The 11,476-nt window shown below is 34.3% G+C and overlaps 1 pseudogene; it reads left to right on the top strand.

Moving 5' to 3' along the window:
* The first annotated feature begins 3,714 nt into the window (after window positions 1–3,714).
* LOC141590555 (heat shock cognate 70 kDa protein-like) lies at window positions 3,715–5,570 on the top strand (annotated as a pseudogene).
* Window positions 5,571–11,476: the final 5,906 nt, after the last annotated feature.

Genomic DNA, 11,476 nt, shown 5'->3' with positions numbered 1-11,476 from the left:
AATTTCGTCTAAGTATTGTAATGTATTTTCTTGTAGCGTAGTGGAATGTGTCTTGAAATGATCTTGACTCCCCTTTATATAGTAATCTTCATCAAGTTGCATAATCTCCACAATTAAGGCGTAATATTCCCTCTTGATGACGCCATTAATTACGCCTTCAATGCTTTTCAATGCCCGGTAAATGCTTGATGAGATGACATAATCTTCTCCTTAATTGCTCCCTTAATTGGTGCAATAATGCTGAAAATATTCTCCATAATTATCCTTGATTTGGTCAAATAATATCTTCTCGCTTGACCTTTGTCCTCTCCTGCCTGGTGCATATCCTGAGCTGCCCTGACACTTTTGTCTTGACTGTCAGGTCGGGGTTGAATTTTATTATGAAGATAGGCTTGATTACCCAGTACTAAACTTGAACTTTCTCTGATGGTCATTCCCTGATTATCAGGCCAGGGTAAGTGCGGAAATGTCAGGCCCAACAATGAGTACGTAAATTCGGAAAATAGGTTTACTAAATAGTTGGTTTGTGTCTCGATAAAAAATAAAGGGAGTTGCTAAATCACGCTCCTAGTTTTACTCATCATGCCCCTAGATTAGGAACAAATATTACGATTAATAAAGAAAAAACTTTAAGCGGCTATAATTTCGTGCTCGAGATTCATTTTTTGATGAGTTTTTTTTCAAATCAGTTATTTCAACGAGACGATTGCAATGGAAAAAAAAGTACCTGCTCCATTCAAGCTAGTAAAGAACATGAACTGGCCAGTTCATGTAGCTTACACAAACAAGCCACGACGCCTAGTTTGTGCAAACAACACGAATGGGACTAGGAGTAAAGGGCAGCATAACTATTTTCCTCCATCATTCCAACTTGGGGTCATTGTAACACCCACGCTAATTGAAGAGGCCCACTGATAAGCGTAAATGACTAGTGCTTAAAAGGGATTGAAAATATTACTCGTATCAACAAAGTGCACTTTGTTTTCAGGTTATCCATGTAAAAGAACTCCGCAGTTAAATGTGTTATATAGCTGGGAGTAGTCTTAAAATGCATAACCTTTTGCGAAGATTTTCAGGATGCGTATGAGTGAGGACAAAATGCTTTAAAATGGACCTGTGTTGATTTGTAGGTCAAAGTACATAGCCATGCGAGCTATCATGAGTATCCGCTCCCGGTCTACATTAGGCTGGGATGTTATAGTCATCATAGGGTATGGTTTGAGTGCTAAACTCCACTAGAAGACCACTATATTATCAATCATTTTTGGTTAGGAATGACTACTTTAATAAACTTCTTTCTTAAATCTTTCGTCTTCTCTGGCTAAGGTCTTTTTTATAGCCAATAACATTAATGACAAGATAGAGTTCAAAGTCATTGCCTTGAGTTGATGGGTTTCCCCGTGACTGATCAGTAATTACATAGGTCTTCTCCTTAAGAGAATTTCCATATTAACATTGCATAAGCAATAAGGGCATTAGCAATAGAGGTTTGTCAAAGAGATTTGTCTACTATTTAAGAGGTTCATAGACAAACCTCCCTATTGTTGAACAAAGGTTTATGGGTTTATGGATGAAAAGAGTTACAATTTTGTATACGGGTTTGTGTTTTTGGTTGTGAGTGATAGTGAACCCCATGTATTATACTTTTATGAGGTTTGTCTATATTTCAGAGTTTTGTTTATTGTTGTATTGAGGTTTGTTGTTAGAGAGGTTTGTGTGTTGAGTGATGTGGCATTAGACAAACCTCATTTGGGGTTTGTCTGTTGCTAATCCCCTAACAATTATTCAGGAACTCTCGTTGTTGGTTAGTTCAATAACAATATCTCCATATGCATTATCTATATGTATAACTTAATGAATGAGATCCATTATTACTCGGGTTATAAGTCCCGTCATTGTGTCATACCTATATTTATCTCTCCGGATTATCACAGTTTCATTCTGACGATCCTGCGACCAAGAACACTTTTTATAATACTCGAATTCTATTATGATAATCTTTATCATGATGTGAAATATATCAGTTCAATCAAGTACTTATCATCGTATTAACACCTTAATATGACAATAAACAAACTTTATTTTATTAAGCTCCATTAATAATAACACCGTATAAAATATATTCAGAACAGTATATAACAATTGTTCTAGGTAAAGTTCTAACCTAAACGCTTCCTTAATATGAAGAATTATCTCAAGTAATTACCGTGAAAAAATACCAGTCATAACTCAAAAGATAACAAAGATTATTTCCAATAAAAGGTTATTCATGCAGCATAACTATTTCGCTCAGTCATTCCAACTTAGGGTCATTGTAACACCCACGCTAATTGAAGAGATCCATTGATAAGCCTAAATGACTAGTGTTTAAAGGGATTGAAAGTACTACTCATATCAACAAAGTGCACTTTCTTTTCCGGTTATTCATGCAAAAGAACTCCACAGTTACGCGTGCTTGGCTGGGAGTAATCTTAGGATGGGTGACCTCGTTATCCATGCAAAAGAACTCTATAGTTAAACATGTTTGGCTGGGAGTAGTAATAGGTGACCTCCTGGAAAGGTTTCCAGGATATGCATGAGTGATGACAAAATGCGCTGAAAAGGACCCATGTTTATTTGTGGATCAAAGTACATAGTCAGGCAAGCTATCATGAGTATCCGCTCCCGATCCACGTTAGGCTGGGATGTTACAGTCATCATAGGGAATGGTTTGACTGGTAAACTCCACTAGAAAACCACTATGTTATCCATCATTATTGGTCATGGATGACTTTAGTAAACTCCTTTCTTAAATCTTTCGTCTCCCCTAGCTAAGGGTTTTTTATTGCCAATAACATTAATGGCAAGATAGAGTTCAAACTCATTACCTTGAGTTGATGGATTCCGTTGTGACTAACCACTAATTACATAGGTCTTCTCCTTAAGAGAATTTCCACAATAACAGTGCATAAGCAATAACAACTGTTTAGGTATCTCACTCTTGGTTAGTTCAATAACAATATCTCCACATGCATTATCTATATGTATAACTTAATGAACGAGATCTATTAATACTCGCGTTATGAGTACTGTCATTGTGTCATACTCATACCTATATTGGTCTCTCTGGATATCACAGTTACATTCTGACGATCCGACGATCAAGAACACTTTTAAATTAAACTTTATAATACTCGAATCCTATTATCATAATCTTTATCATGATGTGAAATATATCAGTTCAATCAAGACGTATCATCGTATTAACACCTTAATATGACAATAAACAAACTGTATCTTATTAAGCTCCATTAATAATAACACCGTTTGAAATATATTCAGAACGGTATATAACAATGGTTCTGGGGTACAATCCTCTAACCCAAACACTTCTTTAATATGAAGAATGATCTCAAGTAAACATTGTGAAAAATAACAGATTATTTTCCAATACAAAGTTGGTTAAAAAGAACATTTTGAAAAGAATTTGAAGCATACCATCATCATAGTAGGAATAGATGTAAGTTGATAATAAAAAAATGAGCAGGAATTAGGAAGCACCGGGATACTTTCCTAGTACGTTTTAAATGACTTTGATCATAGACTTTCCTAATCCAATGATTATATAAACCCCCAAACTCCCTCCACATTTTATTCATTCCAACTCTAATAATTTACATACACACCATATTATCACTTCCTTTAACATCCTAAATTTCGTAAGAGTGCATTACAATGGCGGGTAATAATATGGAAGGTCCTGTGATCGGAATTGATTTCGGTACAACATACTGTCGTGTCGCACTTTGGCAGAAGGATCATGTCGATATTATTTACAACGATTTGGGTAAGAGAACTACGCCATCTTATGTCGCTTTTACTGATACTGAGAGGTTCATTGGTGATGCTGCTTTGCACCGGGTCACTATCGACCCTATCAATACCATTTTCGGTTAGTCTACTCTTATATTTCCACTTTTTTTGTATTCGGTTATTCTAATACGTTTGTGTTCTAAGGGTATATGTTAAATCTATATTGTGACAGACCCATGATTGTCGCCAACTACAAAGGCGAAGACAAGCACTTTGCTGCCGAGGAGATCTCCTCCATGCTCCTCACTAAGATGAAGGACACTGCGGAGGCTTTTCTTGGGTCAACTGTAAAGAATGCTGTTATCACTGTCCCGGCCCATTTCACTGACTCTCAGCGCCAGGCCACTGTTGATGCTGGAGTCATTTCCGGCTTGAACGTTATGTGTATCATCAATGAGCCTACTGCTGCTGCCATTGCTTACGGTTTTGACAAAAATAAAACCAGCACTGGCGAGAACAAGAATGTGTTGGTTTTCGATCTTGGTGGTGGTACTTTTGATGTCTCTTTGCTTACTATTGACAACGGTCAATTTGAGGTTAAAGCTACTGCTGGAGACACTCACCTTGGTGGTGAGGATTTCGATAATAGAATGGTTAATCACTTTGTCAAAGAGTTTAAGACGAAAACTAAGAAAGATATTAGTGGAAATCCTAAGGCTTTGAGGAGATTGAGGACAGAATGTGTGAAGGCAAAGAAAGCTCTCTCTTCTGCTGCTCGGAGTCCCATAGCGGTCGAATCTCTCTATGAGGGCGTTGATTTTTCGACCATTATTACTCGTCCTGATTTTGAGGAACTGAACATAGATTTGTTCAAGAAGTGTATGAAGGTCGTTACGAATTGTTTGAAAGACGCCAAGATGAACAAGAACAAAATTCATGATGTTGTTCTCGTTGGCGGGTCAACTAGGATTCCGAAAGTTCAACAGCTTTTGAAAGATTTTTTCAATGGCAAGGAGCTTTGCAAGAGCTTCAATCCCGATGAGGTCGTTGCTTATGGAGCAGCTATCCATGCCGCCTTCTTGAGTGGCCAGGGTAATGATAAGATCAAAGGTTTTTCGGTTCGTGATGTCACCCCTTTGTCCCTTGGTTTGGAGGCAGGGGACGGTGTTGTGACCGAAATGATCTTTAAGAACACAACCATTCCTATTAATAACACACATGTATTCTCCACTTACTCGAATAACCAGTCGGGTGTGGTAATTCAGGTGTACGAGGGTGAGAAAACCAAAACCAGACCCCGCGACAACAACTTGATGGGCAGATTTGAGATCTCCGGCATTCCACCTGCTGCTAATGGTGTTCCGAATATCACAGTGCGCTTTGACATCAACGTTAATGGCATCCTAAACGTTTCTGCTGAGGTTGAGACCCGCGGGCAAAAGAAACAGCTCACTATCACCAATGAAAACGGTAGGCTCTCCAAGCGTGAGATAGAGGAGATGATCCAAGAGGCTGGCAAGTACAAGTCTGATGATGAAGAACGCAAGAAGACGGCCGAGGCCAAGAATGCCCTAGAGAAGTACACTTTTAGCATTAATAACATGGTGAAGAATAAGCAGAAGAAGGTCGAAGATGTCATTAACCAGACCCTTTCGTGGCTTGATGATAACCAGCGTGCTGCGGTTGATGAGTTTGATGATAAGAGGACGGAACTTGAGAGTATTTGCAACCGGATAATTATGGAGAACATGGAAATTACGGTATCATTAAAGCTTTAAAGGTCTGAATTGCGTAACAATTAGAATGATGAGTAACAATACATGTAAATTGTATTTTAATGTTCAACTTCTTTTGTTTTATTTTTACAATAAATTGAAACATAAATTGTATAATTCATTTTCTATAGTACTGGAAAGAGTTTCGCATTTGAATGCTATCATTACGATCAGCACAGTACAAAGGGTCCTTATCCGTTTGTTTTTACAGTAAATTGAACCATAACTCATCTCTTTCAAGTTGTGCATCAATAGACAAAACTTGCTTATGACAAAAGTTGTGCATCTCTGTAACTCGTCTCTGATGTCAATGCCCTTTTTTAATTAAAAAACATCAACTAAATCGACCTAAAAGACGCTCTTAGTAAAAAATTTCCGATAAAACAACGAACTTACGTTTGATATGTGCGAATTACGATCCATTATAGTCGAACGATGAAGGTATCTCCTATATATAAAAGCAAAGCGTCTTTGCATAATCCGTCATGGTTGAATCAATACCTCTCATAAAAAAGGGAGAGGGGACAAGGTGGGGATCCCCATGTTGCTCCCCCACTCACCTCTCATGGTTATTTTGTGAGAGAAAATGATATCCGTCATCTTCAACGAAATTTTGTGATATAAAAGATAGGTTTTTTAAACTTTCTTATTGGTTCTTGATTCAAGGAAATAAAAATTCTTTTTTAAACTCATGACCCCACCCCACCACAACCACTTTCTTCAACATTATTTTGCATATCTTATTTTTTTTTTATAGAAAACACTGATCATGACAATAAATTAGTCATATAGTATAGTATTTATTTAATTTTTAATGTGTATACCATATAGTTTTATAAAATATTTATTTCGATGGAACGTGTTTCCATACAAATATGCAAAAATACCTATTAAAAGATTAATTAAAGAAATGACAAAATTTTTTATACTCCCTCCACTTTTTTATATATGACGTTTTGCATTTACGAGGTAAGCCTTTGACTTTAATATTTACAAAAATATATTTGTTCAAAAAATATAAAAATGGTACAATTAAATTCCTTACGAAAAACTCTTTCATATGAGTATACATATCATAATATTTAGTCTTATATTTTAAGAGATATTGAAGGGAGAAGGGGGTGTGTCGAAATGTGAGAAAGTCATATATAAAAAAACAGAGGGAGTAACATTTATCATCTGAAAATAAAATTAATTTGATTGGGAACAATTTATTAAGACGCTATTAATTTTAGGTTGCCTTTGTTATAGAACAAGATAGAGAGGGAGGGTAAAGAGAGAAGTGAAGGAGAAAACTCAATCAGTATACTTTATTCATCTTGATATGGGGATATATATAGATACATTAAGTCACTCTATATGTGATAACCCTAATTACATAAAGTATCATAATGGACCACAAAGCCCAATGGACATCCATTTAATACATTTCATAACACTCCCCCTTGGATGTCCATTACTGAAGAACATGCCTCGTTAAAAACCTTCATAGAAAAACCCGGTGGGAAAAACACTAATGAAGGAAAAGAGTACAATAATCTTCAAGTATGCATAATCAGCTGCCTCGTTAAAACCTTTCTATGGAAAACCCAGTGGGACAAAACCATGGATAAGGAAAAAGAGTACAGCGCGTGCACACTCCCCCTGATGGTTACATCATTTGAATTAATATCAATCCGGCTAATGATGTAGGAAAGTTTCTCGATCTTGAAAAGCTATCTTCGTATTTACCAACTTTATAGGTGCATGCCTTCGATTAATAGGAGTCGTTGATTGCTTCAAGTTTCATAATATGAAAATAGTAATTCATAACGATTTTCGCATCTTCATTTCAAATAATCTTGTCACTTTTGTAATACTGCACCTTTTCTTTGAATGCTCATATCATCAACAATAATGTGCATGCATATTATATGTGACTAGGTTCTAAACTATATAATATGAAGCAATGCAATGATGTAATAAGAAAACAATATGAAAATGCTTAAATTAGTCTCTATATATGCACATGCATGATGACTCGATAATGCAAACTGTACAGTTTTATTTTCAATATCCATGATTTGGATGGATTTCAGGTTTATGAGCTCGTTAATAACCATATATATGTCGACTAGTCAAATGGACTTATAAAGTCCTAATTCAATTGGCAATTGAATATTGCGCGCAAATGTGTATCCACTTTATATGGATATACTTTTATGATGATCATATACTAGAATTTCTAGAATTGACATTCTTCATATATTACATTGTAGATGTAATTTAATATGATAAAACTTTTTTTGTTTTACCAACTTTTCACTTACTTTCTCCCCCTAAGGTGGTAAAAACTATATTCAAGATAGATTGCAATCATTTACATAACCACCATAGAATCTGATTTCTCATATTATATATAAATGAGATACAATAATGGGCATTTTATAAGATAATATAATATTTTGGGGAGTAGTGAATAAAGTATTTGGCTCTTAATGTGCTGAATCAAGATGCCCAATTTAGAAGATCAACTTGTTCACATGATAATAATCAAATTGTGAAAAGTAATTGCACAAATAATCGTATTTTGTTATGTGGTTTTCAAACCACTAGAAGTAATATCAATTTGTGCAATTGAATTTATTAGGTCTTTTCAACCTCGAGTATTAATGTGGAACGCCAATGTTTAGATCTTCAAATATAAATCATACTCAAATTTAGTGTAGTCTCCTGTTGTAATACGGAGTAATATTTCTATGCTACACATAAGAGTTTCGGCACATTATAAGCTTTATATTTATAATAAACGGGTATAGTAATACCCAAATGAACTCAATGCAATGTTACATTAAATTTCCTTAAGCACTTGTTGATCATATATGATCATTTTATGTCAACTTTTGATAGTAGTTCGCAATGCATTATAATACTCCATAGTTGGAGTTGGATGCCTTAATTGTGCAATTGTCCACTTTCTAGCCAAATTTAGAGTTGAATGCTAACTTAGGTTAGCAATTATATCATATGTGCAAAGAAATGATGTGGTATAGTGAATATGACACGCTTAGTGTCTCATGTAAAAGTAAACCAACAAAATTGTATCCCATCGGGAAATATGACGACGGAGTTATTTATTTTGAGTAACCATTAGTTTGTCGTCTTAATAGTGTTAACAACTACTCCATATGACGAATAATTTAAGTATGTGGAGAATTTGACTTTTCATTTGGGGTAATGAAAATAAATAATAGGAGTAAGATTACTCCACAATAAATTAGTCTCCATTTAAATTTATAGGAAAATGACTCATAATATTATGATGGTCATATGAGACCTAGCCGTCAACTTAAACTATGATGATCATATGTGAGATGAATTCTCACTAAATTGATAGAAGATCATCTTAAACTATGATGATCATATGAGACCGTCTCACCTTACATAGATAGAGATCATCTTAAATCATGATGTCTTAAATTATGATGATATGAGATTGTCCCACATTAAATAGATAGAAGATCATCTTAAATTATGATGACATGAGACTATCTCGCATTAAATAGATAAAAGATCGTCTCACGTTAAATAGATAGGACGTGATTCCAGGACGCGGTTTTACATTGAATAGATAGAAGACCGTTTTATATCATAGCGATATTAGATTATCTCGCTTAAATTGAGAAAAAGATCGTCTTAAATATAATGACGGCTGTCTTATGTTAAATAAATATGAGATCATCTAAAATTAATTAGGTAGGAGCTTGTCTCAATTAAATAGATATGAGATCGTCTCAATTAAATAAATATGAGATCGTCTCGAATTAAATAGATATAGGAAACCGCCTTGCAATACATTATTGTTTGACAATTGGAGCAACGTGCTATCATCAACAAAACTGCATACTGGTAATACTTACAATCGAAATAAAAATTGTTGTCCACTAGAATTGAGTTAAGACAATGGAATTAAACGAAATTGAATTAGAGAAATCATATAGCCATATTAAAACATCAATGTGATGGATTAAAGATGTGGTAAAACGTCAGTGTACATGGTTGAAAATCTTTGGCACTTTCATGAATTGTCCATTACGAGGACATACCTAATCAACTGAATTAAAATCGGTTAAGAACAATAAAATTTAGGCAAAAAAAATCCATTGCATGTCAATTAAATAGAATTTACAAAACCCAAAGTTAAGATGTGAGCATTACACGTATACTTGTGATTTGTGAAACATGATTTATAGATGTTAGTGCATGTTAAATCTCAATGTTAATGATTCTAATTATTAAAACGAAGATGAACAGAAAAATAGATCGAGTATGGCTATAGGACGGGGTTACACACAACGTGATAAATAGAGAGGGTTAATTGAATACCTTACGATGGTCTTTACCATATATTTTGCTCAACGGTAGATTTCGTGCTGATAACGTGTTATAGAACAAGATAGAGAGGGAGGGTAAAGAGAGAAGTGAAGGAGAAAACTCAATCAGTATACTTTATTCATCTTGATATGGGGATATATATAGATACATTAAGTCACTCTATATGTGATAACCCTAATTACATAAAGTATCATAATGGACCACAAAGCCCAATGGACATCCATTTAATACATTTCATAACAGCCTTCTATTTATTAAATATATATGTTTGTAACTGATATGGAGTATTATGTAGCTTGACATTATTTCATGCTATTGCATCATACCTTTTTTTTCTTTTTCATCACTTACACATTTTGCAAATTATAAAACATTCAATTCCGTGCAAATTTGCACGGGCATAAAACTAGTTGGTTAGCTTTAGAGAGATACTCCGTATAAGTCTTTTTAATTTTTTAGGGGTCTTTTTAATTTATTTATTTTACAAAAAAGGCAATTATGGAAATTTAGGATAAAATGTGTTGTATTTAAGCAAACTAGCGTGCGGGATTTAGCAATAACGATTTTTTATTAGAGTAAATTACCAATTACACCCAAGTTTAGTCCACTTTTTTACATTTACTCCACGTCAATTTTTTTTTTTTAAATTACACTCAAATTAATAGATCATGTTATATTTTGCACTTTTGACATCATTTTCGGGCAAAAAAATTACCTAAATCGAAAACATAATCCGAGCTTTGTTGACTTGTAGCTTACCTAATTCGAAACCACCCAACTGAAATTGGTGACAAAACATAACCCTAATTAACCCCAAAAGGACTTGAAATGACTAATTTGAAATAACATTAATTTAAGGGTTATGATAAATACAACCCAGTAGGTTGTATTTAAGTAACTAAAAAAGGAAATAAATAGTTAATATATGCATTAATTGTATTGATTTATGTGTAATTTACTCTCTAATTTCTAAATTAATACCAAATATAGAACAGTATTAAATGTTTAAATACAACCCAGTGGGTTATATTTATCATTTCCCTTAATTTAATCATTTACATTTAAAAAAAAATTCAAAGAAAAATTACAAATAGGTAACTCCCAAAACGTATTTTTTTTTCTCTTATATTCATTAAACCCAAAAATAATTAGATCCGAAATAACTCAACATGCATAAGCCAACAATATATTTGAAACCTACTTAAATTCCAAGCTGGCTCAATAATGTCTCATCTGAAGTAACCCAACCAAATTCGATCGAACTCACCATGAGTCTGACCCATATTTCTAACACATTCGCCAAAACGCTTACTTACGTGAGTGGTTGGAGTTGTTGACGTTGGTCGTGTACACGTGTGAGTCAACTGAGTCAAGTAACATAAATGTTTGATACTTTAATAAGATTAAGAAAAGACTCCATGACGCGGAATGTTTACGGTCTTTGTCGTAAAAAATTCTTGGTTGGTGTTAAAGTTTGAACTAATAAAATAATTTTAAACGTATTCACCCCATCAAAAGGTGATATAAGATGGACC

This window comes from Silene latifolia, chromosome 7, assembly GCF_048544455.1.
Source record: "Silene latifolia isolate original U9 population chromosome 7, ASM4854445v1, whole genome shotgun sequence".
Lineage (NCBI taxonomy): Eukaryota > Viridiplantae > Streptophyta > Magnoliopsida > Caryophyllales > Caryophyllaceae > Silene > Silene latifolia.
Note: the sequence above shows the minus strand (reverse complement) of the source record. Positions and strands in the feature narration are given on the sequence as shown.